This window comes from Mus pahari, chromosome 7 (genome assembly GCF_900095145.1).
Source record: "Mus pahari chromosome 7, PAHARI_EIJ_v1.1, whole genome shotgun sequence".
Lineage (NCBI taxonomy): Eukaryota > Metazoa > Chordata > Mammalia > Rodentia > Muridae > Mus > Mus pahari.
In genome coordinates this window covers 54209807-54236300 of record NC_034596.1, presented here as the reverse complement: position 1 = coordinate 54236300, position 26494 = coordinate 54209807, and the positions used below count along the sequence as shown (strand labels likewise).

General features: G+C 39.1%; 1 protein-coding gene across 2 annotated transcripts in view; it reads right to left on the bottom strand.

The window, feature by feature from the left end:
* Window positions 1-26494, bottom strand: part of Mipol1 (mirror-image polydactyly 1) — a 280451-nt gene that overhangs the window by 41464 nt on the left and 212493 nt on the right. The window lies entirely within an intron of this gene.

The following is a 26494-nucleotide window of genomic DNA, read 5'->3' as shown; positions in this document are numbered from 1 at the left end:
GTCCTGGAACTCACTTTGTAGACCAGGCTAGCCTCGAACTCAGAAATCCGCCTGCCTCTGCCTCCCGAGTGCTGGGATTAAAGGCATGCGCCATCATGCCCGGCTGTAAATAGCTTTTATAACGTATTATTATAATTGATCATTGTTCTGTAACTCTGCTACTAGGCCAGGAGCAATGCAGACAACTGATTATCTATGCTATCAAAGCACACAGAAAGATGCTGTAAAATGTTAATTTAATTATGTCAGTGTAAATATTACATTCAATTTTCTTTTAAAGGAATAGCACAGAACTGGAAAATAAAGTATTTCTAGGTAAATAAAAGTATAATAAGCTGACTGCAAAGACGGGAGAGGAGAATAGACATCAGTCTAGGAGATCTAGGGCCTGACGAAGTCCTAAGTGAGAATGGACGAGGTTTGTGCAAATACCCACCAGCCTCACACACAGACCCTTCTACCTGCCACAGTGGAAAGATGAATGATGTAAAATCACCAGTCAGATGATATTTATCCAGATACCTATTTTTATGGTTAATGAATCTTATGATAAATACATCTACTCATTAAGTGATATGGAGAAAGAGCATATAAATTAAGACTAAATGAATGCGGAAGAAAATGCAGACAAATAGAATCCTAAAATGCTAAAGGTCAGATCTTTGATATGTCATTACACCCACCACCTGAGGTTATTTTGAAATGGCACCCAGCACCTCACTCAATTAAATAAAGACATTTTGAAAATATAAATATTTAATAAGGGAAATTTAAAATCCACATAGGAGATGTTCTTTTTTTATTAAATAAAATCATTCTGGTATATGAATACAAAGGAAATGTCGACAGAAGTGTTGAAGTGCAACCACTGAGCTATATAACACAAGTTGATAATATGAATGAAAGCAATATAATTCTTAAAGCCGCAAAAAAGCTAGTTGGAGAACTTCAGTACTGGCCTAATACTAGTCTGATGCTTCATCTAAAACTGTTCAGATGTGAGTGATTATATATTTCTTCTTTTCAAGTTACAGAAAAGCCTCTACAGAGTCCTCGATATGGGGGTAGGTATCTCATAGAAACTAAGACAGTTAACATATCAAAAGAAATCATTTCAGGATTTAAATTAATCCCCAACAATAGAGAATGGTGCTAAACTCTGGTCAGTTGGTTATCCCGTGTAAAATTAGAATGAAGTGCAGATAGATGTGTGATTGGACCTTTTACATCCCAGCACAGAGGCTACTCATTATTCAGGTTGCCTCCCAAAGATTCACCTTCCATCAGGATGTTATCAAGCTACAGTCTACAGTATCAAACAGTAGGAATTACAGTGATTTTTTTTTAAAGTACTTTTATTTTTTTTCAGTCCAGTTGTTACCCCCTCCTTGCCCACCTTCCACAGTTCCTCATCCCATTCCTCTGCCCCCTGTCTTCAAGAGGAGGTCCCCACTCCTATCCCCACACTCCCAGAACTCCTTGGGGCCTCAGGTCTCTGGAGACTGCTGGTCTTCCTATGGGGTTGCCCTCCTCCTCAGCTTCTTCCAGTCTTTCCCTAATTCAACCACAGGGGTCCCCAGCTTCTGTCCACTGGTTGGGTGTGAGTATCTGGCTCTGTCTCAGTCTGCTACTTGTTGGGCCTCTCAGAGGACAGCCATGCCAGGCTCCTGTCTATAACCATACCATAGCATCAGAAATAGTGTGAGACCTTGGAGCCTCCCCTTGAGATGGATCCCAAGTTGGGCCAGTGGCTGGACTGCCTTTAAGTGGTATCACTTAATATCCTGCAGGGGCATCTCATACACTCTGGGAAAAAAAAAATCCCTAAAAATAAAAAATTATATATTTTAACTCACTAAACCTGCAAACAACCTTTTTGAATAGTCTTATTCATTGTCTTTGCTTTATGAGTGAAGAAACTGAAACTGAAGAGGCAGGTAATTTAAATAATCCCATCACCCCAGCAGCATCCCCCTAGCAGAGGCTGCATTTGAACCCACAGCCCCACTCCTAGCCCCTGTGTTTGAACATTTACTCTGTGCTTGCCATAGCTCTTCACTGTCTGGCTTTTCTACCTTCCATCAGTTTCTTAAACAGAAAGCTTTTCCTGCCCACTGCATTTGCACTACTTTCCCTCCGTGACAAACTCCCACTCACTGGGGAGGTGTCAGTCTAAACTCTGCTTCTGCAGACAAACCTTTGAGACTCTCCAAATTTAAAATTTTTATTGTTAGTTCTTTGGTAACTATATCCAACATATAATGTATTCCGGTTACTCTCCCCCCATACCTTCTCTTATCTTCCTCTCTTATCAACCTAATTTTCGCCTGCCTGTCCCTTTCTTAGATGCAAGACTTTGAATTTGGTTTGGTTTTGTGATCCGCTTAGTTTAATCAGGGCCACCTGGTGAAATCTCCTGTGGGTATACAATGGAAGGCAAAGACTTCTCTCTTCCTCTCTATCAGTAGGAGGCAGTTCAGAGTGAGTGGCCATCAGCAGTCCTCGTGCAGATTCTGAGTGGTCACCTGTGTTTGTTGAGAGGTTGTAATTATAAAGGCCCTGTAGTATTCAGAATTTGGCATTTGGCTTTAGAGCATTTTGCAGCCCTTTTCTCTGGCCTTTACATTTGTTCTCCCTCCTCTTTTGCAATGCCCCCTGAACCTAGGAGGGGATGATATTAAATGCCTTGTTTAAGGCTGAACATTCAGCTGACAGTCATTCCTGTACTGTGTAGCCCTAAGTCTCTGTAATCTCCACAGTTCACTGGAAAGAATATCTCTGATAAAGGTTGCAGTTATCTTTGTGTATAAGCACACACGCACACACACACACACACACACACACACACACAATTTAGAAGGCAGTTTGAACATATATCTGTGTAGCTAAACAATAGAACTAAATTCATTATTAGTGTGATTACAAGACTCATAAAGCCACTATGTAAATTTGTGCAAATTTCTCAAAAAACTAAAAATAGAACTACCACATGGTTATTTCTCTGCTGGACATATACTCCACCACAATTATTTTTTTAAGTTTATTGTATTATATTTTTATTATTCACTTTACATCCCACTCACTGTCCACTTCCCCGTCACCCCTTCCCACAATCCTCTCCCGATCTCCCTACCCCTTCTCCTCTGAGTGGGTGTCCCCCCCCAAATTTACAGTCTACTACTGAAATACTTGTTCATTCATACTTATTGCTACTGTATTTACAATAACTAGGAAATGGAATGAGTCAAGATGTTCATCAATTGATGAGTGGATAATGAAAAATGTGGTACATATACACAATGGATGAGATTGACAGGTAAATGGATGATACTGGAAAAAAAAATTATACTAAGTGAGGCAACCCAGGCACAGGAATAAATAATACTGTATGTGTCCCTCTGTTTGAATCTCTAATAGGGCCACTCCCTGGGCCAAGCATATACAAACCATCACTTTAAGGGAGAGAGGACTTTAAGCACAGGTGTTATGAATGTAGAGGATGTAATACTGGGGATGGAGAGGTTGACACAGGGAGGAGGTGGCAGTGTAGGGAACAGGAGGGGCCAGGTTAATGAAAAGGAAGGCTATACAAAAAATCCACGGGAAAGCTACTCTCTTATAATTATATATGGCTCTTGCCATTTTTTTTTTTGTTTGCTTACCATGACTACATGATAAGAATATACCAACTCGCTGGGCGTGGTGGCACACACCTTTAATCCCAGCACTCGGGAGGCAGAGGCAGGTGGATTTTTGAGTTCAAGCCCAGCCTGGTCTACAGAGTGAGTTCCAGGACAGCCAGGGCTACACAGAGAATCCCTGTCTCAAAAAAAAAAAAAAAAAAAAAAAAAAAAAAAAAGAATATACCAACTCTATAGCTGAATATACCACCTACTGTGGTGATAGGATATAGAAAAATGAAGCTAGAACTAAGCTAGAAGAATCTTCTTTGCTAGAAAGTTTTTACAGTGTAGGAAGGTACTGTGTGGTCAGCTGAGGAAGAAAGAAGGGAGGCGTCAGTGGACCTAGCTGTGTGCCCTATGAATGGCACTATCAACTTGTCAGGCAAGATGTGCACACTTGTGCAATAGTGGCACAAACGTTATGAAGGCAAGGTCTCTGATTGGAATGAAGAACTGCTTCACAGGAAGGAGCCCACACCTGGTATTGGTATTATAAATTCACTCAAAGGCCCATGACAGGGCTGAGAGATGGCTCAGTGGTTAAGAGCATCAGCTGCTCTTCCAGAGGTCCTGAGTTCAACTCCCAGCAACCACATGGTGGCTCACAACCATCTGTAATGAGTTCTGATGCTCTCTTCTGGCATACAAATGTACATGCAGGCAGAGCACTCATATGCATTACATACATACATAAATAAGTCTTAATAAAAAAGCCCACAGTAGCTGGGCGTGATGGTCCACACCTTTAATCCCAGCACTTCGGAGGCAGAGGCAGGTGGATTTCTGAGTTCAAGGCCAGCCTGGTCTACAGAGTGAGTTCCAGGAAAGCCAGGACTATACAGAGAAACTCTTGTCTAAAAAAAAAAAAAAAAAAAAAAAAACCAAAAACAAACAAAAAAACCAAAAATAGCCCCCAAAACCCAAAACCCCACAGTAGACAGGTCATAGGGCTTAAGGGGAAATTAGAATTTAAATTGTGATGTTTTCTCTGCTAGTATGTCACATAACCCTACTCAAGTACTCTTTATAACTTACTGAACGTGTTTTCCCCCTACTTTGTAGTTTACATCCCACTGAACATATACTAATATTCCATTATCAACTGTATGGTGAATTTTAGGTTAATATTAACTGTAGGTCTATTTTATCTTATGGGAACTACATATTCATTATGAACTTATAAAGTTAAACTGTTTATACTTATAAGGAAATTTTCCTACACGACCCCACAATAGGGAGAGTAGAACGTAAGGTATGGAGACTACACTCTCAGCATATGGACGCTGGCAAACACTGGGAGACACTGCCTTCTTGTTTCATAGTGCCCTGCTCTACACGGACACCAGGACTCCACTGTTTAGCTCTCCTCGGGGAATCCTATTGCATACACTCTCCTTTAAAATGATTTACTTCTAGATTCATTTGTCAGCACAGCAGAAGCAATACAACTTAATGAACCATGGGAATAAACTAAGCTATAGTAAGAAGAAAGGACAGAAACTCAGAAGAGTCATTAAATTACAGAAATGTGAAGCACGTGACCAATGTCATACAGAATTGTAACTATTTCCTGTTCGCTATGAAGGTAATGAGATACAGTAAATAAAATTTCAAGTCACATTTCAGTTTTGAAATTATATAACTCTAGTGATTTAATGTTCTCAAATATTAAAAAAAATGAGACTTTAAAACATTACTAAGTTACAGTGATAGTTAATCTCAACTGTCAACTTCTCAGGATTTAGAATTCCGTAAAAGACAAACTTCTGGGTTTGTCTGTAAAGATTTTATAGGAAAATTGAACAGGGGTGGGAAGACCTATCTTGACTGTTCAGCTCAGATGAGCCTTATTCTCTTCAGTGGCTCCTCTGAGGTGTTTCCTCATAGCAAGGGGAGAGTAAGACAAAACTACTCTTACATTTTAATCTGTAAGATTTTGGCTCATCTCCTGATCACTGTATGAAATACAGCTGAGGGACAAGGTAGAGAATGTTTCTCAGTGGGCACTTCTCCAGTAAGTGGCATGCAACGGACTGTGTGTGTGTGTGGGGGGGGGCGTGTGTGTGTGTGTGTGTGTGTGTGTGTGTGATTCATACACTTGCTGTTTTAGGCTGGCCTAGAACTGGCTATAGTCCTCTCAGACCTGGGTTTATAGTCATGGGCGACTGAACCTGGCTTAGATCTCCTTTCTGTAACGCCTTTTCTCCCTGTTTCGATGTTTCCTGGCTGTCTCCGGGTCCATACGCTAAGATTTTCCTGGACCCCGACCGTGTACTGCTTCCGCTGAAAGCCTATGCCCACGCAACCACATGCGTTTCCATGCAGTATATGTTCTCCTCACCTCGTCGGCTTCCTGTTTGTCAAACTCAGCTGTAAAGTCACACTTGGGATCCTCTGGGGTACTTGTGCGTTAGCAAGTTTTCGTTTACACCACATTTTCATGCTACTTTTCTGATGTCTTCTCTTTTCTCCGTGGTGTATTATTCAAGTCCCAAGGGGCACATTTCACTCATTTCTCTACAGTCAGAACTTAACTCTCAGTTTATGCTCCATTTGCCTTGCAATAATTGCTTACTAAATAATGTGATCTCTATAAACTGTTTAATTGGATAAATAATTTGTATTTGTAATTTAGAGCTAAGGTAATATAGACTAGAATTCTTTTGTTTTAGCCTTTGTGTGAATGCATGCATGGCGTGTTTGTATGCATGGCAAGTATGTGTGTGTATGTGTGTGTGTGTGCTCATTTGTACTGATGCCATGGTATGTGTGTAGAGGTCAGAGGACAAAGATCAAAGGAGTATCCTCACTGGAAGCACTTTGTTTGAGATGGTCCCCGTGTCATTCACCACTGCGTAAGACAGACCAGCTGTGCTCTGCTTCTTGTACTGCTGGAGGAGCACTGGTTTGCTCGGCACTGCATCTGGCTTTCTGAGGCTCTGGGAACTCTAACCCAGATCCTGAGCATGCATAGCTAGGACATGACCCTCTGAGTCACCTCCTGGGTGCAACAAGTTCTTCTAGCCTTGGAGTAATTCTGTCCCCCAAAGTCATTTTGCAGTGTCTAAAGACATTTTTAATTGTTAAAACCATAGCTTCCTTAGAACAAGTAATTAGTGGAAAGGGGGCCAGAAATGCTGCTAAATAGTGAAGTACAGCTCCTGCCAACAGCTAGCCCGTCCATCACTTCAAGGATTCTGGGAGGGATGCAGATGAACCGATGCAGACGTGTACTGTACAGAAGACAGAGAGAGGGTAAGTTTTAGTCCTGTCCTCTACTGTGTGACCTTTGGAAGATGCTTTCCTCTCTGAATTAACTTCTTCAACTCCAAAACAATGAGAAAAATCTCATCACTTCAAAGGAGAATCAAATATAGTGGTCTTTAAGGGTAAAATTTCTAAGCACAAGTCCTGGCCAAGAAAGGTATTCTCACCTGGGAACCTTTTATACGATTTATATCTAGTTGACTTTGTATAGCATATTATGTAATGCTCATCTATTTTGTAAACACTGTTGAAAACAAGTGCCTGCTGCTACAGGTTTTTCATGAACTGGGAGAAATAAGCCAGTTTCCTCAACCTTTATTCAGCTACTGATAACATCCTTCAATCACTTAAAAAAAAAAAAAAGAAGAGGCAGGCCTGGCTTGTTTTACAGAGTAAATAAAGCAGAAGCAAACTCTGAGAAACAAAAGAATGTGCTAGCTCGTGGGAAGGGAGTGCCTGCCTATACTGGTTAATTGCATTAGTTAATTTATCAAGGCCATTTCAAGAAAACTGTAGTGTATTTTACTTATTTTTGAGGAATTAGCTTGTACTCCAATAGGCTTCAACTCTGAACAACACACAGAGGGAAGGAAATCTACTCAGCATGGCTGAGCTTGTGGACCAGAAGGTTTTCCAAGTAAACAAGCCATCTGGTGACGTCGCTGCTGTTTCCTCTTTGCTGCAGCTGATTTAATTTAAAGGAACAAATTAAAATATCCTCAGAGAGAATGTTTGTTATAATGTAATGTAATATAATTATAATGTACAAAATATTACCACTAATACTCTCAACTAGACAGAAACAACTGAATGGTACAAAATAACAACATTATCGAACACCAGCATATATCTAATACTCACAGATCCACATAGCAACAAGACACATATTATTTTCCAGTGTCCCCAGAACGTATGCCATGATAGACAATAGCCTGGTTGCACAAAACAAATTTCAGAAATTTAACAGAATTAAAGCCACATATGGTTTATTCTCTAACAAAAGTGGAATCAAACATTAATATTACTCTAGGGTATATTTATCTAACATTTAAATTTCTGTTATTTTTATTTTAGATGTATGGTTGTTTCTGCCTGCATTTATGTGAGCTACATGCATGGGGACCACATATATGCAGTACCCATGGGAGGTAGAACAGGGCATTTGACCCTGGCACTGGAGTTGTGGATGTTGTGAGCTGCTATGGAGGTGCCGGGAACTGACACTCTCTGGAAGAGCAGCCAGTGCCCTTTACTATTTAACTGTCGCTTTAGGCTTTATAGGTTAGCAGAAAAACTATCAAACACATGGAAACCACACGGTATATTTCTAAATAACCTCTGAGTAAAACAGGAATCTCCAAGAGAATTTCAGAGGACAGAGAAGTCAATGGCAGCACAGAGACATTTGTGGGACACGGGTAAAGCTGAGAGCCAAAGCTACTGCACTGAATTCACATTAGGAAGCTTGACATGCATTAACGCAGCACTCTAGTCTTCCTCCTGAAGACGCTTTGAACAGTAAAATAAATGCAGAGCAATGTAGAAGGAAACAGCAAACACACACACACACACACACACACACACACACCACACACAAGCAGAGAGAAGATACTTATCCCCGTTACAAGGAGCTGCAGTGACTCTCACTACTAGTCTTTGTAGAGGTGAAAAGGTGAGAGTGTAGTAAGAACAAAGACATAAGACACACAACATAAAAGTGGCAACTTCAAAGAAGTAAGACATTTCTCTAAGAATAATTGTCTTTCTTTTTCTTTTTTTTCCCATTCAATTACTTTGAGAATAATGAGATCTCCCATCTCTGGAAATGTCAAGTATTTAAGGCTGTGTTTTTAGTTGTAGTTATATCATTTAAACTATATCCAGAATTCATTAATTCAGATTATCCATCTGAAACATTACTCCCTTTGTAACCATCATTTTATCTTCTGCTTCTGAATTCAGGTTTTAAGATTCCACATATAAACACTATATTATCCCTTTGTGTCTGGCTTATATCACCTACCACAATGTTCTCCACACTCATCCACATTGTCATCAATAGTAAGAGAAGCCTTTTACAAGTAGTATACTTATGCACTATTCTATTGCGTAAGTATATTACATATTTTTATCTATCTGCCCACTGACAGACAGCTATTTCCTCTTTTTTTGTTACGTTCATTTTGCTATAAATGCTAGTGGCTAAAAATTACAATCCTACCAGTCAACAAGCTCTGAGAGTTGGCTCTTGTCCATAACCTCATGAGCAGTTGAGTTCTTTACTCTTTCTGGAGATTAATAACCATCCAAGCCATCATTTACCAACAGAGTTAGCATTTATAGAACACACTTGGCAACAGCAGATTACATATTCCTCTCAAGCTTAAGTGAAACACACCATAGCAAAATTAAAGGGACAGATAAGATAATACTATTGAGCCATTATGGAATTAAACTACAATTAATACATAAAGATGGCTGGAAAAATGTTTAGAAGTTAGACAACAAAACTCTAAATTCATATGGGACAAAGAAAGTAAAAGATGAAAAAACATGATTTGCCAGAACTCATGGGATGCAGAAGATTAGGGACATACATGCAAAAGTAAGAATGGAAGCTGAGGAGGTAGTCTAGGTAGGCTAGAGAGAAGAGTTCACTGACGTGTGCCCAGAGATAAGCCACGTAAGGAATCTGGTCATCATTTAGAAAAGTGAAACGCTCACTGAAAGATTTTAAACAGAAGGGGGTGGGACTTGCTTTGAGATCTGCTGTAGTTATAAAGTCTTCTATGGAGCTAACCCCGAGCCTAATACTCATTAGACACCATGCTTCTCCCTCACAGGTAAGCTTTAACTTGTTCTTCTGAATGGGTCAGCTCTGGGATCTCAGTTGGGTGACACGGCAATACGCTAGAGTCCAAATCTACAAAACAGAATAAAGTTCAGGGACTCATTTTTAGTTACTCGAACCAGAATATCTATGGAGAATTTTATTGTTTACATATCAGAATTCAGATCTGCTAACTTCTCCAGATATTACGGTTTTGCATAAAAGAGGATTTCTTTAGGACCTAGTTAGGAAATTCTTATTTAGAATGAAGCTCTACGGTCACTGCCTTTTCATGGAATTTCATTTCAAGGTGCTGCAATCTGTCCTGGGCCCAGTGTGCTATTGAATTGGCTGAACATCAGGACACGTTTCAAGCCTTATCTCCCTGCCTCTTTGAAGCCAATTCTTTCTGGAAATGCATTCTTTCCCTGCTTTGCAATTCAATTCATTTTGGTTTCTGTTTGCTTTCCCAAAGCTTCTCAAGTCTCCTCAAGAGTGTTTCTTCTCCTTGCCCTTTGACTGCTGGTGCCCTCTCCTGCAGCCATCGCGCTTGCTCCTATCAGTCCACTCTCAGCCCTTCAGTTAATCATCGAGGCAGCAAATTCCTCTCAGGCACAGCTGGCTGCACTGAGCCCCAGGGCTGTACAACACCTGGAAGATACTGCCGACTCACTACTCTGTAAACATCCACCACACAGTGTCTGGATGCAGTCTCACGGTCTCACTTCAAACCATTCTCAAATGAGCTTTTGCTTCCTACCATTTTCTATGGCACGGCCATGTTCGTTGTCCTTCAAACTCTAAACAGATGTATCATCTTTAACAAGTATCTCTCAAGTTACAATCTAATCAATTATGCTGATTTACACTTAAATCCCCCATTCATCTTTCAGTTTCTTTCCATTCTTATTGCTGCTATCTACACACTGAAAAACCTGTATTCTTTTTTGTGAGTGGATTACTGCATGGTCTTCTTGTTCCCTACCTTGGGTGAGCTGTCTAAAGCACAGATGGGAAGAGCCCTCCTCAGCTCATCTCTCACCATGCAACTACTTACTCAGAAAACTTGAGACGGGATGAATATCTTTCAGTTTCCTTAGCAGCCTGACCCCCATCCTGCCTACACATTTTCCCAATCTCACCCTGTGGATGAGTTTCCTTAATAAAGACAAATCAAGGGCTGGTGGGACGGCTCTGCGGTTTAACGTGCTTACTTTTCCACCAAGGATCTGGAATTCGAACCCCAGTATCCGCATTGTGGGTCCATAAAGGACTCTCTCTTGTGCATTTCACATTGAATACATAGCATGCATCCAAATTCTCCAAAACAACCCCCCCTTTAACCATCTGATATTAATTTATTACTTAGAAAGTGTTTTTCAGTCAATATCTGTAGAATAAAGATTCCTCATCCCAAATCACACGGTTCTTAATTTTTGTGTCTTAATGGCTCTTAAGAAATCTTCATCAAGTGTCTAAGCCCTTCTTTAGGAAATACACTAGACGTTTATAAATAATGTGGGTTATGGCTTGATTTCTTTGTGAGCACTAAGGGCAATCAAGAGCCTAAGATTTAAAAAGGAAACGAAAATGAAGAAAAGTAAGCACTGAGCCCCTTTAGGAGTCAGTCTACCTGGAATAACTTCACGTGCACACCCACTGGAAGATGTGGCATCTTCGCTTGATTTCAGAAGTTTCCCTGCAGAGCTGAGAACAAGGGCTCTGGAGGCCTGCCTGTGGCTCAGTAAATGTTGCTTGATGTGAAATATATTTTGTAGGAGCCATTCATTGGCTATTTATTGAACAACTATACAAACACAAGTATAATGTATAATAGTCACTAAAACAGACAATAATATAATCTCTTAGGTTTATTTTTTACTTTACTTTTGGGGTGCTAGGGACTAAACCCGGAGCCCCCTTAATGCTGTGTACACTCCATCATCGGGGTGCACCCACATCCTTAATCTTACAGAAGTTTGATTCATCATTTATCTGTAGTACTTGACAGAATGTTTACTAAATGACTGAAATTAGTTAACTCACATTTCCTGAGGGCTGTGCTTAATCTGAATCATTCTGTATTTTCTTGTGTGTTGACGGTCATCAAAAGGAGATGTGGTGTGCATGGCAGAGATCATATATGAGGGATAAAGGGGGACTTAGACTTGATTCTCCTGGTGGAGGAAGCAGCTACCTTTCCTCCATTTTCCTTTATTTCTCTGATTTTTATAATATTTTCAACAGACGTTTATACAATCATTAAAACACTCACCAGTGAAATTGAGCACCAGTTTCTTTCCAACAGATCAGAGAATGAAAAGAAACAATATTTTATATATTATCTATTGTACAATACACATATTATATATTAATATATTATTATATATATTATAAATTTACCTGTGGTGATTACAAAAACCTGTTAGCCACCTGAATGGTCTTTAATTTTAGCAAATAACATACATGTTCTATGCCCCTTACTAAAAAGGAAATTAACTTCTTTTTTATTGTATTTTCAATGTTTGGTTGTCATGTGTGTGTGTGTATGTGCATGTGTGTGTGTGGAAACTAAGAACCCAACAAAGCCCAAGCTTCCCTCAGACCGACTTATCTCCATGTTTTAGGGATTATAGAGATAAAACTAAGGCTATTGTTTCTTCTGCAGCTGAAGTATCAGGCACAGCAATCCACTGAGGTTTCTTCAAAGGGAAACACTGGCATATCACCAGTCAGATAACACTAAAACACGACTTACGACACACTCATAAGCAGCAGGATTCTTTTTAAAAATTTAACTAATATTAAGGATGACTGCCATTTACTTTTGTTTGGCTCTCTAGGGAATACTGTTTACTTTGCTTTAAAATTTATGTGAGTCATTTGGTTATATGCCTTTTTTAATTAGCTTGAAGGAAGCAATCACTGGAGAAAAAGCGGAAATCAATTCTGATCCGATATTGATAGCTACTGTGCTATAAACTGTGTGTCCTTTCTAATTAAATGTAAACATGTTCAGTTCTAAAGTCCGGCGGCAATGACAACACTCACTGGGAAGGATTGCTTAAGCACTGCTCAACTGATTTGCCTGGCCTTTATTTCTTTCAGAGCTGTGCTTGTGCAATCATTGGTGAGGTGAATGCCGGTTGGAACTGACTTTTTTTTTTTTTTTTTTTTTAAGGCCATCTTCAGAGAAAAGGTTTGACAAGAATGTAGATCACTCTGTAATACTTAAAGTTACTTATTAACTCTGTCCTTCTGATAGCTAATCAATGGCATTGCAGAGAGTCAAATTTGGTGCACTAAACTGCCCCCTTGCCTAAAGCCAAGTCTTGGTAAATATTTAATGGCTGTAAAGGTGTTTTGCTAGTTATCAAACTGATATGTTAAAGGACTCTTAAAAGCAACTTTATCTTTCCTTCCCCTCCATAAATAATTTGCTTAGCAATATAGTGTGTAGGTGTAAAAGCATTCAGATTATTTTATTTTTAGTATCCTGTTCAGAAAAAGGCCACATGAAAATTAATCTAAAAGGGTGTTCATTATAATTATATACAGCAATATCATACAAACATAAGAGGAACAAAAAAAAAGTATCCAACTTTTCATCTTGGTGAATGCCAGTCCCAAAGTATAAAACAACCCGGGCCCTCTGAATACCACACCAGGCTTGTGGAAAACCTGCTGTACAGCTGTTCTCATAAGGACTGCAACATGCCCTGGAAAGTCAGGAGACACCAAACTTTTTATAGTTTAAATAACTTTCCAAACTTTATGTCCCCTTATTTTAATGACTCTGGTTGGCAAGGCAGAAAAAATTGGGAATTTCATTTGTTAAATAAAAAATAAAGTTTATCAGTTTAAATATTATTAAACTACTTTTCAATTGAGCAGATTTTTTTTTTTTTAGAAATATGGCTGATTTCTTAAAAAATATACTCTTTTCAGACTAACAAAATTTAAAGGACATCTAATACAATTACCAAAATGCTGATCTTAATTTTAATAGCCTAACTATAGAAAGTCAAAAATTATCTTCCTAGCTGAGGAGGAGGGTGACCCTGTATGAGGACCAGCAGTCTCAACTAACCTGGACCCCGGAGATCTCTCAGACACTAGGTCACCAACCAGGCAGCATACACCGGCTGATATGAGGACCCCAACACATATACAGCAGAGGACTGCCAGGTCTGGACTCAGTCTGAGATGATGTACCTAGCCCTCAAGAGACTGGAGGCCCCAGGGAGTGGGGAGGTCTGATGGGGTGGAGGGTGGGGGTGAGGGTGGGGTGGGGACATCCTCGTGAAGAAGTGGGGTGAGGGAGGAGGTATGGGATGTGGAACAGTGAGAGGGCAGACTGGGAAGGGGATAAAATCTGGATTGCAAAAAAAAGATTATATCAATTTTTTAAAAAAATTATCTTCCTAAGTATTAAATAAGAACTGGTACCTCAGAGCAGCATATTAAGTTGATGACCTTGCACGATATATCCTACATCAAAGGGGTTAATGTGGGGCTGGAGAGTTGGTTTGGCACTTCTTCTTGCGGAGGACTTGAGTTCGAGTCCCAGCACTCACTTGTTGGTTCAGAATCATCCATAATACTAGTTCCTGGAGATCTGACACCCTTTTTTGGCCTACACCTGCACCAGGCATGCTCAGGGTGCACAGACCCATAGGCAGGCAAAACATCCATATTAAAAAAGAGAGAGAAGGAAGGAAAGAAGGAAAGAAGGAAGGAAACAAGGGGGAGGGAGGGAGGGCTACAACTGAAAACAAAAATGTGTTAGAATAAACGGGTTACATTTCAGAATGAAAAACCATTAGAAATGTTCTGGGTTTGAGGTGACAACAGCAAACGTAGCAGTCGTGACTGCTCTGTTTATTTTACTCTATGGTGGCTTAGAGGAAGGCATCGCTATGAATGCCTTTGCTTGATGTGGAAGGTGTTTCTATCAGGGATGCATAAAGCTAATTTTAAAGGTGTTATTGAAAGTCCAAATGCTGTGAAGTTTTCCTATGACTCCATGAAAGGATTATTTGAAGGTAATATATTCATTAATAAAACAAAGAATTATACACCAAAATTCAGAAAGAAGGTATATGTTATAAATACTGTACAAATCATATTTCTTAGTTTGTGTTTTTTAAAGACATGTCTACATTGACTTTTATCTTTAAATGTTATAAAATATAAATGTGTGTGTGTGTGCATGTATGTGTGTGGCTTTTTTTTTTTTTAAACTTCTCCAATGTTGTACAGTGACGATGGTCCTAAAGAACTAAAGGCAGGCCAGCAGGTACATGCTTAGGCTTCAATCTAAAATAGCCACAAAAGCCAGCTGGAATAAGTTCAGAATATGGTCAGGTTGCACAAGAAACCAATTAACCATGTAAATGGAAAAATATGAACTGAGTATCCGGCCACTGAAATAGATGAACACCTTAACAGGAAATTAAAAATGTTTTATTTTTTTTTTCAGGTTATGAGTCACAATTGCACATGTGTACAAAGAGAAAGACAAACTGTATCTGGGATATTTTACCAGCAAGTTGAGTTCTGAAACTGGACATTATGGCATGATGCTCTATGTGATTTCATTCTAAACCGTCTTTAGTATGTTTCCTCTCAGAAATTGGCTGCAGGAATCACAAAAAACAGTAGGAGTACCTAACCCAGACTGAACGGGGGTCACAGAGGAGCTGAAGGATGACATAAATGTCTTGGCTGAGGGTGAAAAGTAAGAGTTCATTGAGAAGAAGTAGGGCAGTCAAACAAGAGCAGGTTGTGCATATTGTCATGGAGGTGTGAGAAATCTATGCTGGCAGCATTTATCTTTCATGGCCTTACATATTTGTCTGGTTCTAAGAGACTTTAGATCAGTGGTTCGCACCTACGGATGTGACCACCTTGGGGGTCACATAAAAGATAGCTGCATACCAGATATTTACATTAAGATTCACAACAGTAGCAAAATTACAGTTATGAAGTAGCAACACAATAATTTATGGTTGGGGTCACCATAATATGAGGAACTGCATTAAAGAGTTGCAGCATTAGGAAGGTTGAGCACCACTGGGAAAGATTTCTGAGACACAGAAGTGCCCTCCCTTCTCTGACCCCAAGAAAAATCCCACATTGTAGCTGCTGGGAAGTCAGTGGAGGACACAAAAGGTCTGGCTGAGGACACAGAATTCCCACCTATTCAGGGAATATCTAGAGCATGCATTTCTGTCTACTTCCTGCTAGATACTGTGCTAGGTGTTAGGGTTAGGGACAGAATGTAAGAATAAAGTTTCCCCAGCTTTAGCAAAGACCCACATGGCTGAGGCGGGGTGGACCCAGAGGCCACTCCCTCTCAGCAGCAGTCTACTCTGTACTCAAGGTGCCAACACAAACCCTTGAATATTAAAAAAATTTATAAATATATTCAAATGTTAAAAGTAAAAAAAAAAATCTTTGTAATCCTCAAGAAGTTCTAAAATTAGTGACAAAATTTCTCTTAAAAATTTCAAATATCAATGGTTTTCAAACAATTTTATATTCCTCTGAGAGAAACTGTTAGGATAAGCTGAAGTTTTCTGGTATTAACAAAAGACATGAAACCACAACATGAGATTTTTGTTGTCTTTTAATATGTCTACCTGTTTTGGTAACTATTTGCTAAAAGGAATTTTTACTCAGGAGTGAAAAAATACAACTACTATACATCTCTTCAAAGTGACAAACCAATCTAAAAGACATATTTAATTTAAATATAACAGGGAATTTAATGTAATTTGGGGAAGATTGATTGACCTTATAATATTTTATTGTAGCAAAAAAGGTTAGGTTATTTCAATAAGCAAAACTTAATTTCTTTTATGTGAGAAATCCGGGTATAATATGCTTGCTTGGATTTTGCAGCGGTCCTACAATCATTTTGTTCTGAGTTAAGCCACAATCCAGTATGAAAATGGTCCTTGAGAATAAACTATAGGTAGATACCATCTAGTAGCACTTATTTAGGTTGTGAAATACATATATAATCTTGCTTGTTAACTGAAGAAAATATGCTATTTGATAGGTTGAATATGGGAATAATATAACAGGAACTGAGTTTGGTTGAAGAGCTAAAAACTGGTATATATATTACTTATTTTATTGTTTGTTCTTGTAACTGGTAGGAGTTCACAAATTACCAACATTAAGATATATAGATACCAGCTGATATGAGCCCCCCCCCCCATACACAGCAGAGGACTGCCGGGTCTAGGTTCAATCAGGAATGATGCACCTAATCCTCAAGAAACTGGAGGCCCCAGAGAGTTTAGAGGTCAGGTGGGGTGGGGGATAGGGGTTGGGGAGTTGGGAGGGGAATGGCAACAACCTCATGGAGGCAGGGGTTTGGGGAGGAGGTATGGGATGTAGAACAGTCATAGGGGGAGGGAGGAATAAAATCTGGAGTGTAAAAAAATAAAATAAATAAAAATAAACCATGCACTTAGAGCATAAAAAAAGATATAAAAGATATTGAGATTCTTAACAATCTCATCAGCTCTCTTAGTTTCTGTAGTTTATTGAAATATATCGAGTAAGCATATTATAACTGATAAATTTATTCTACTGAAAAATACATAAAAATAAAATAAATTTAGTTTGGTAAACACACATTTTGTGCTATTAAATTGCTGACATAATGAAACAGGATTTCAAAGAGATCATGGGATTTTCATCAAGTTTTACCAACTGTCTAAAAATGCATGAATAATAAGGTTTCACTGTACCATACTGTAGGAATGATAGTATGTTAGCATATGCTAAAGGAAAGAATTTCTGTCTGAGGAAATTTAGAAGATACTCCTGGAATTAACAAATGTAAAGGACCAGTAAACACTGAAAAAGAACATGAAGTTTTGTAGTCAAAACCTTGATTCTTCCATTAAATATTTATGTGATTTGTTTAAGACTTGTAAGACAGATAATAATCTACTATCTGTCTATTATTATTAATGTTGTGGTTGTTTTTCAAACACCGTTTCTTTATGGAGCCCTGGCTGTCCTGGAGCTCACTTTATAGGTGAGGCTGCCCTCAAATTCAGAGATCTGCCTGCATCTGCCTCCCAATTGATGATATTGTTTATTCACATAGTTATGGGAAGAAAATTAAACAAACTAGAGTATGAAACAAGTCTGCCAAAAGTACAGTACTAGATGAATGCCAGTGAACACTATCATTACCCTGCTATGTGGACTACCTGGACAGCACTCATAGTGGGGGCTTAAGATTCACTCCAAAGCTTAAATGAACGTTGGCCTTAGAGAAGACCAAACTTGGGGAGCATACTGAAGCCTGTAATCTGGCTGAAGGAAGGGATCTGTGGGCATGGCCACAATTCAGTCCAGAAGCACGTGGGTCCTGAGCAGACCCAGGCAACAGTCGTAAGGATCTGCTTTCATGGGCAAGTAGACATAGATCTTGGGGCAGCTGGAAGGCATATTGTGAAAATATCCCAAATTGTTTACTCTAGGCCATGGATGACTAGACTCGCATTGCAGATTCTGATGAGTGGCAGTGTGCAAACCTTAGGAGATCGAGAATAGGGTCATTCTGAAATAAGATTGCATGTATCACGAACTTAAAATATCTAGGATTCTGGCCAGAAAAAGATTCCAAATTTGAATTTGGAGTCCAGAGAAAGAAAATGGAAATATTATTAAATAGTGTGAAAAATTAGGTACCGTTAAATAGCCAAGATAATTTCAATAATTTCAATATAATTTTGAACATGTAAAGAGCATTGCTTTGATTCATTCTGTACCACCAGCAAACCACGTCGCTTTGTCTAACCCTGTTCTACTTTCTAAGTGTGATTCAAAATCTGTAAGTAGTAAAAAATGGTAAATACTGTATGTACCTTCTTTGGATACTTATAGCTGATATATGAAATGTGTACAATAATCCCCAAAAGACATAATCATTTCCATTAAAAAGTGATTGTGGAATCTAGAGGAAACCAACAACCACTTTCTTTTTCACTTAAATCATTTAAATTAAGACAATTGTTCTACAAATTGCCTAACAAGACATAGTGCTTATTATTTTCATACACAGAACATAGGCAATAATACAATAGTCAATCATATTCTAAACATGCTTTGGAAACTTCTTGAAGTTGAATACACAGTTTTACTGTTGTGTGCATGATTTCATAATAAAGAGCATCAGATGAAAATGTCCTCTCATTGCTAAACGTTTATTTTCCAACCCACTGCTGCTGCTTCTTAATACCACTGCCTGTTTCTGAGAGGCAAGCCCTTAGAAGGCCATTGAGCCTAAAATACCTAAGGACTAAGGCTTATGGAAGGAAGAATGAACATCCTGCTACTTGACATTAATCACATTAACTCAGAGCACCTAGCAGACGGCTCTGGCATCACTCCTACCTGGAAGACACTGAAACCAAAGCATGGGGTTTTAAAGTTAATGGAACTGAAACACTCTATGTCAACTTGATAATATGCCCCTAAGTTATTGTTCATGGATGGTGCCGTTTCTGTGTTTAGTCAAGAGTTAAAGTACGGGCAGTAATTCCCTATTTTCACAATATTCTTTCTGACAATAAAGATAACAACTATGAGAACAGTTTTTAGCTGGTTAAACCTGATGTACTGGTTTTGTTCATAAAAAGAATTCATGACAATTCATGAAATGGATCTATGAAAGACAGTCTACCGAAGCAGCCCTGCCGCCACACCTACAAATGAACTCTTCATGACCTACGTTATTCAGAAAGAACTGTAGTAACTTGCACTAAAATCTGTTACTCACAAAAGCTGCAAACCAACCCAAAGCATTACTCAGAAGCTGCCCGGATGCTTCACGTGGAGAACACACCACGCAGAGAACACACCACGCGGCAGCCGTAAGCTTTCAGCTGCTAGTCAGGTTTATTTCTGCAACTCGTGCTTTTCTACCAAATTAAAGTTTACTACATGCAAATCTCCATTTCAAATCATTTAATAGATAAGTGCCACTTGTCTTAATTCCAGACTTCATATTTTGTTGTTTCAGCTCCAACGAAAAGAGAGGTTGCTGAGTGGTGAGTGAGTGGCTTCCTCCCCCGTTCTTAACGGTGAAGCAGTAAGCAAAGAGCTCAGACAAAAGAACCTCGAGGTTTTGAACAATTTGCTTGAGACATTTTTGGCAAATACAAATGAGCAGAGCATTTATTTTTATACAGCCTCTTCCTGAGGAATGTCCCTGTGTCATATAAAGCCATGCTTTGCTTTGCGAAATCTCTGGGTATTATCAATAATTATTTTTCTACTATGTATATTTTGTTTCATTTGATTCTATGATTATCATGAGCTATAGTCAAATTAATTTTCATGAGTATGAATCAAAATCTACACAGGAGGGTTCACTGTTTAGAAATTACAGAACTACCCACAAAGCGGGTTAATTTACTGCTCATGGTAAGGGCTCGGATGATTTCTGAATACAAACTTTTCTAAACCAAGTAGACCCTGCCATACTTGAAACTATTTTCAAATTCTCAGATATACACAAAAAGAAGAAATGTTGCCTTCTAGGGCACTTATACAGGCATCTGCCTTCCTTCTCATCTCTAACTGATAATTGAACATCCACCCCCACATGAAAGATAAAGTAGAGAGATGATGCAGGGCAGCCCACAGGTAAATGAGGAAGATGAACTGTTTCCTGGAGTCCTAAGAAGAGCTCATGGCATGGGTTTTAAGTCCCTAAGGTTACTCTTGGGAAGAGCTGCCAAGAACCCTATAGAAAATATATTCTGTAAACTTCAAATATATAAAACTTAGAATAATCTAAATGAAGGAAACACAGTGTATTCCTCTATTTGGTGTGTAAGCAGCTTGTGGCCACTGCTATACAGCTAGTGCAGTGAATTGCTAGGGAATACAGAAGTTGTACAGGGTAATAATAGCAGGGTAAAAAGCTTCTGAAGCTCAGATACGTTCCCAGTCAAACCAAATGCTCTGAAATGTATTGAGATTACCTAGGACGGAAAATGCATACCTTGAGTATTAGAGAAACTAGGTTATAGATAATAGAAAATGTAATATAAAAAAATAAAGATAGGGGAAACATTGTGTGGATTAAATAAAATTGGGAAGCTATACAAAGAGCTACAAAAATAAAGAACATCGTTTAGAGAATAAAAATAACACTTACTAAGTTAAAAATTAGAAAGAATCCTTGATTGTACAACTCTTCATGCTGGCTACACATATTTCAAGTACAATGATAAAAAGGGACTTGAAGTAAAGTGATGACATTTTTTTAAGAGCACACATCAGAAATTTAAGGATTTAAAAATGTTAAGAAAAATATTAATCTTTCTATGAGATATAAGTTCTGGCAATTAGGAAACCAGAAAGAAACATCAGGGGTGGGGGGGCGCTTAAAAATAATCTTAAGGAATAATTTTCCGTGATGAAAGGAGAGAATCTTCAGATTGAAATAATCTTTAAGAACAGATCACAATAAATGAAAGTAGTATATTCCCAGATATCTTAAGAGATTTCAGAATACCAAGGTGAAATAAATTTAATATCTTCCATGAGAAAAAGTCTACAAAGGCAAATTGATTTGGCTCCTTGTAGAATCAGTTCAGTATGAAATCAGCAGGAAAAGTGGAGAGTACTAGCGTATTAGTGGTGAATGGACGTGGTGTTCACATTTGAATTATATATTTAGAAGCTCTAGAAGGTACTTAAGGAAGAAAGCAAGAAAGAAGACACAGGATCCTAGAAATGGTGATATCAACTCAGAAGAGAAGAGAAGAGGAGAGGAGAGGAGAGGAGAGGAGAGGAGAGGAGAGGAGAGGAGAGAAGAGAAATTAAAGATGACAACTGTGCAAGCCCATAAATCAGACAGGAGCTTCAGGCCCTGCTAGAGCACACCATGGAAAGCTGAAATAATGAAAAGAGATCCAAGTAAAAGAAACAGAGTAGAATTTTATGGCCACATCATAGAAGAAAGTCATGGCAGTAGAGGGAGGCAAACACAAATAGACAAGGACTGTCAGTGCTTGATGGAGTCACAACCTCTTTTTGTCGTGTTCCAAAGAACATTCCGTTTGGCAGAGGGCTGACAAGTTCACTCCGAAGGAAGACTACTGTAATTCTAGTGTAGAGCCTGGGAGGAGTCTCTACCACAGTCTCTCGGGTTTCAGACCACAGCAGCGACTTGCATGCGCATCCTCGATGGGTCTGCATTTCACCAGTGATTATCCTGAGAAACGCAGCGATTCGAAACAGAGTCTAAGTATATGCACGGCTTCTCAAGCATTTTGTCAGTGCTTTGCAGATTATCAAAAGCCAAAATTCTTCTTCCATTTTTTACTGATGAAATCTACTGCAGAACTTACAAATGGGTAAGTTACAATAAAAAAATGAAGCTACTGATTCTTAAAATGTCTTTAACATGGCAAAAGTTGCAGCAACCTGTCTGATTAAGTACCATGTATGGAATGTGGCAGGAGAAGAATGTAATCTTGCTGCCATTCCTGCCTTTTGTTGGCACAAACCAGAAATTATTTTTTAAGGCTGTTCGTGATAATGTCTGTGGAATAAAAACTGACTAAAGAATTTGAAGTTACCTTCCAAAAATAAAAAAATAAACATCTCAAGCACTTAATGCATATAGGAATGTATGTATACAAATACAGTATATGTTCATTTACAAATATTGATTAGGTCTCCATAGACGTGGAAGAGTAAGTACAATATTGATTCTGAAACTCTAGATTCCATTTTCTTAGTGTGGGTATCTGCGTGAAGAATGATTTAAAGCTCTCTAAGAACGTCGAAAGCCTTTCCCGGCATAACTCTCTTGGTGAACCCACTACGGATACTAAAAAGCGATCACATAACAAATAACAACAGTACTTTCACCGCACGGATTTCTGAGCTACTAAAAATGTTCAGAGATGAATTGACGGGCTGCTAATGGCAACAATATAGAACCTGGCCCTTTGGAAGAAAGACCAGCAGGCAGGAGACGTATGGACAGTTGGCACCTAATGGGTGTCTCTCAGATGCTGTGATCGAATGTTTGGAGAGAATCATTTTGTTTCAGCTCTCTTGTCTGCTCTATCATGAGAGAAGAATTCAACGGTACAGACTCTATGAAGGACTATTTTATGAAATCAGTCATCGCAAGCCCTGAACTTTTGTTGAAGTTTGCTCTGCTATGTTGATGACCAGCTCATTTGACCTCTTACTCTAGCTACTCACACCAAAAAGATAGGTACCAGCATCCTAAGTTCTTCATATGAAATAAAGTCACATTATATCTATTTTATTAGAAAACAGGGAGTTCACTGGAATTAAAGTATTACAATAAACGAATAAATCATGTTGACTCTACCTACCAATGGGAGCAGAATGCAAATCAGCAACACTAACAAATTGTACTGAATCATCCAGACTGGGTCAGTCTTCTGCCTCCGGGTTCTCTATTAAGTTTAGCATGCAGGTACCAGTATCTTAACATAGCTCTTGTAGCTCACATTATATGAATATAATGCTCAGCGTTCCAGTGCCAGGAGAGCGCATCTGAAATCTGTGGATGGAAGAACTAACTGACTGATGGTGAATGTGTCCACTGAGCACTGCTTTAAAGTTAAACATAATTTTCAGTTCCATCAAACTGTGAGAAAGCTTCACTCTCTGAGATAACAGCAAGAAACAGGGAGGGTAGCCAGTCAGCCAGCCAGCCATGACACAAATAGCTATCAAACATGCACTTCACACAGGCACTATATTAGAGTCAGGAATCAAAAGTTCAATAAAAAGTTCCAATCAAAGATGGTTTCCTGAATATTTCATGAGTTCAGTCTCTTCAGCAAACTGACTGCTACTCAAGATTTCCCTTTTATAATTATTTTAATATATGATGAAATGTATCTTTCTAAAAACATTTTTATTAATTATTTTATTTGTTTACATTTCTTTTTTTAAGATTTATTTATTTTATGTATATGACCATTCTGTCCTTGACACAACAGAAGAGGGCATAGGATCCAGTTACATACAGATGGTTGTGAGCCACCATGTGGTTGCTGAGAATTGAACTCATGACCTTCAGAAGAGCAGCCAGTGCTCTTAACCGCTGAGCCAACTGAGCCATCTCTCCTGCCCCTATTTGTTTACATTTCAAATGTTGTCCTCCTTCCAGGTTTTCCCTCCATGAACCCCTACCCTTTCCCCCTCCTTTTGCCTCTGAAAAGGTGCTACCCCACCCACCCACTCCCACCTCACCCCTCTAGCATCCCCCTTCTCTGGGGCATCAAGCCTCCACAGGACCAAGGACCTCTCCTCCCACTGATGTCAGACAAGGCCTAGCCATGTACCTGCCCATGTGTACTCTTCGGTTGGTTTCTGCGAGCTCTAAGGGGTGTGGTTAGTTGATATTGTTGTTCTTCCTATGGGGTTGCAATTCCCTTTAGCTTCTTTAGTCCTTCCCTAACTCTTGCACTGGGGTCCCCAGGCTCAGTAGGATGGTTGTATATGTGTCTGTATTGGTCAGATGCTGGCAGAGGCTCTCAGAGGAGAGCAATATCAGACTCCTGTCTGCAAGCACTTCTTGTCATCCACAATAGTGCTTGGTGTCTGCAAATGGGATGGATCCCAAAGTGGGAAATGTATTTCATGCAGGGATGGAGAGATGGCTCAGCCGTTAAAGGCTAGGTTCACAACCAAAATATCAGAAATTTTCATACATATTTACTTTGTCACAGCAGTTAAAAGTGACCGATACAACCGATGGTCTAATGAGCTGCACAGACAGCTCTTAAAGGAAGAATTACAAATGGCCAGAATCAGTCTCTCTCTGTCTCTGTCTCTGTCTCTCTCTCAATGCTAGCTCCAGGCTATTTTCTCAACTCTACCTAGATGTTATTCCATTGATCTAGATGTCAATACCCATGCTACTGCCACACTGTTTTGACAAGTGTGATTAATGTACTTCTGTAGCAAGTTTTGAAAGCAGGAAGTTTAACATTGTCTGCTTTTTTATTTTAAAGACTCTTTAAAAATATAGTATCCAAAAAAGAAAAGAAATAATGAAACAGCTTGTCTTGTAAAATACTTAAATTTAGGATTACTTTATCATTAGCTTATAGTTCCTACAACAAAGTTTCTGAGAGTCTGGTAGGATCAAACTGAATCTTTAGATCAACTTAGGGGGTCCCCTAGGTTTAACTACATGACACCTTCTTATTCACAAATACACATTTCACTAGTTTCTAATTTTTGTTTTTTGTTTTTTTGTTTTTCGAGACAGGGTTTCTCTGCGTAGCCCTGGCTGTCCTGGAACTCACTTTGTAGACCAGGCTGACCTTGAACTCAGAAATCCACCTGCCTCTGCCTCCCAAGTGCTGGGATTAAAGGCGTGCGCCACCACGCCCGGCTAGTTTCTAATTTTTGAAGTTTTTTTTTTTTTTTTTTTTTTTTTTTTTGTTGTTGTTTTTTTGAGACAAGGTTTCTCTGTATAGCTCTGTCCTGGAACTCACTTTGTAGACCAGGCTGGCCTCGAACTCAGAAATCCACATGTCTCTGCCTCCCAAGTGCTGGGACTAAAGGTGTGCGTCACCACCGCCCAGCTTAAAGTATGTTTTGATGATAACATAAGTGATGTTTTTTTGACTGTATAGAATTGCAGGTGATTTTTATACATTGGTTTATGCTGAAAATCTACCAGACATTTTTATTATTTTAAGGTTTATAAAACTGAATTCATACCCGGGGATCCATCCCATCATCAGCCACCAAACCCAGACACTATTACATATGCCAGCAAGGTTTTGCTGAAGGGACCCTGATATAGCTGACTCCTATGAGGCTATGCCAGTGCCTCGCAAACACAGAAGTGGATGCTCACAGTCAGCTATTGGATGGAACACAGGGACCCCAGTGGAAGAGCTAGAGAAAGTACTTAAGGAGCTGAAGGGGGCTGCAACCCTATAGATGGAACAACAATATGAACTAACCAGTACCCCTAGAGCTTAAGTCTCTAGCTACATATGTAGCAGAAGATGGCCTATTCAGCCATCATTGGGAAGAGAGGCCCCTTGGTCTTGCAAACTTTATATGCCCCAATACAGGGGAACGCCAGGGTCAAGAAGTGGGAGTGGGTGGGTAGGGGAGCAGGGTGGGGGGAGGGTATAGGGAACTTTCAGGATAGAATTTGAAATGTAAATAAAGAAAATATCTAAAAAAAAAACTATATTCATTAGGATTTCTGCATGTGATTGTGTCGTATGTGGACACTAAAAGTTTTACTCATTTTCCAACAAGAAAAAGTTTAATGTACTTTTTGTTCCTCACATGCCCTGACTGTGACCTCTACTATATAAGGAGCAAGGGCAGAAATCCTTGTCTTGAGTGTGACTGTAATAGGAAAACACCCAAGGCTCTCCTCACCAAGTGTGACGGTAACTAGTTTTTCATAGATGTTTCTCCCCACCCAGGTTTAGAAGGTCACATTTAAGCCTCATCTTCTCAGTGTTTTTTTAAAAGCATAGTCTATCAAGTCCTTCTTCTCCATCTACTCAGATGATCACATGGGTTTTACTTTTTGTTCTTTTTATATTATATATTTGGTTAGCTTTGTATTTCCTATTATACCTTAAACGTAAGTATTACTTAGATAAAAAAATTGCAAAATACATTCTTTTTTTTTTTT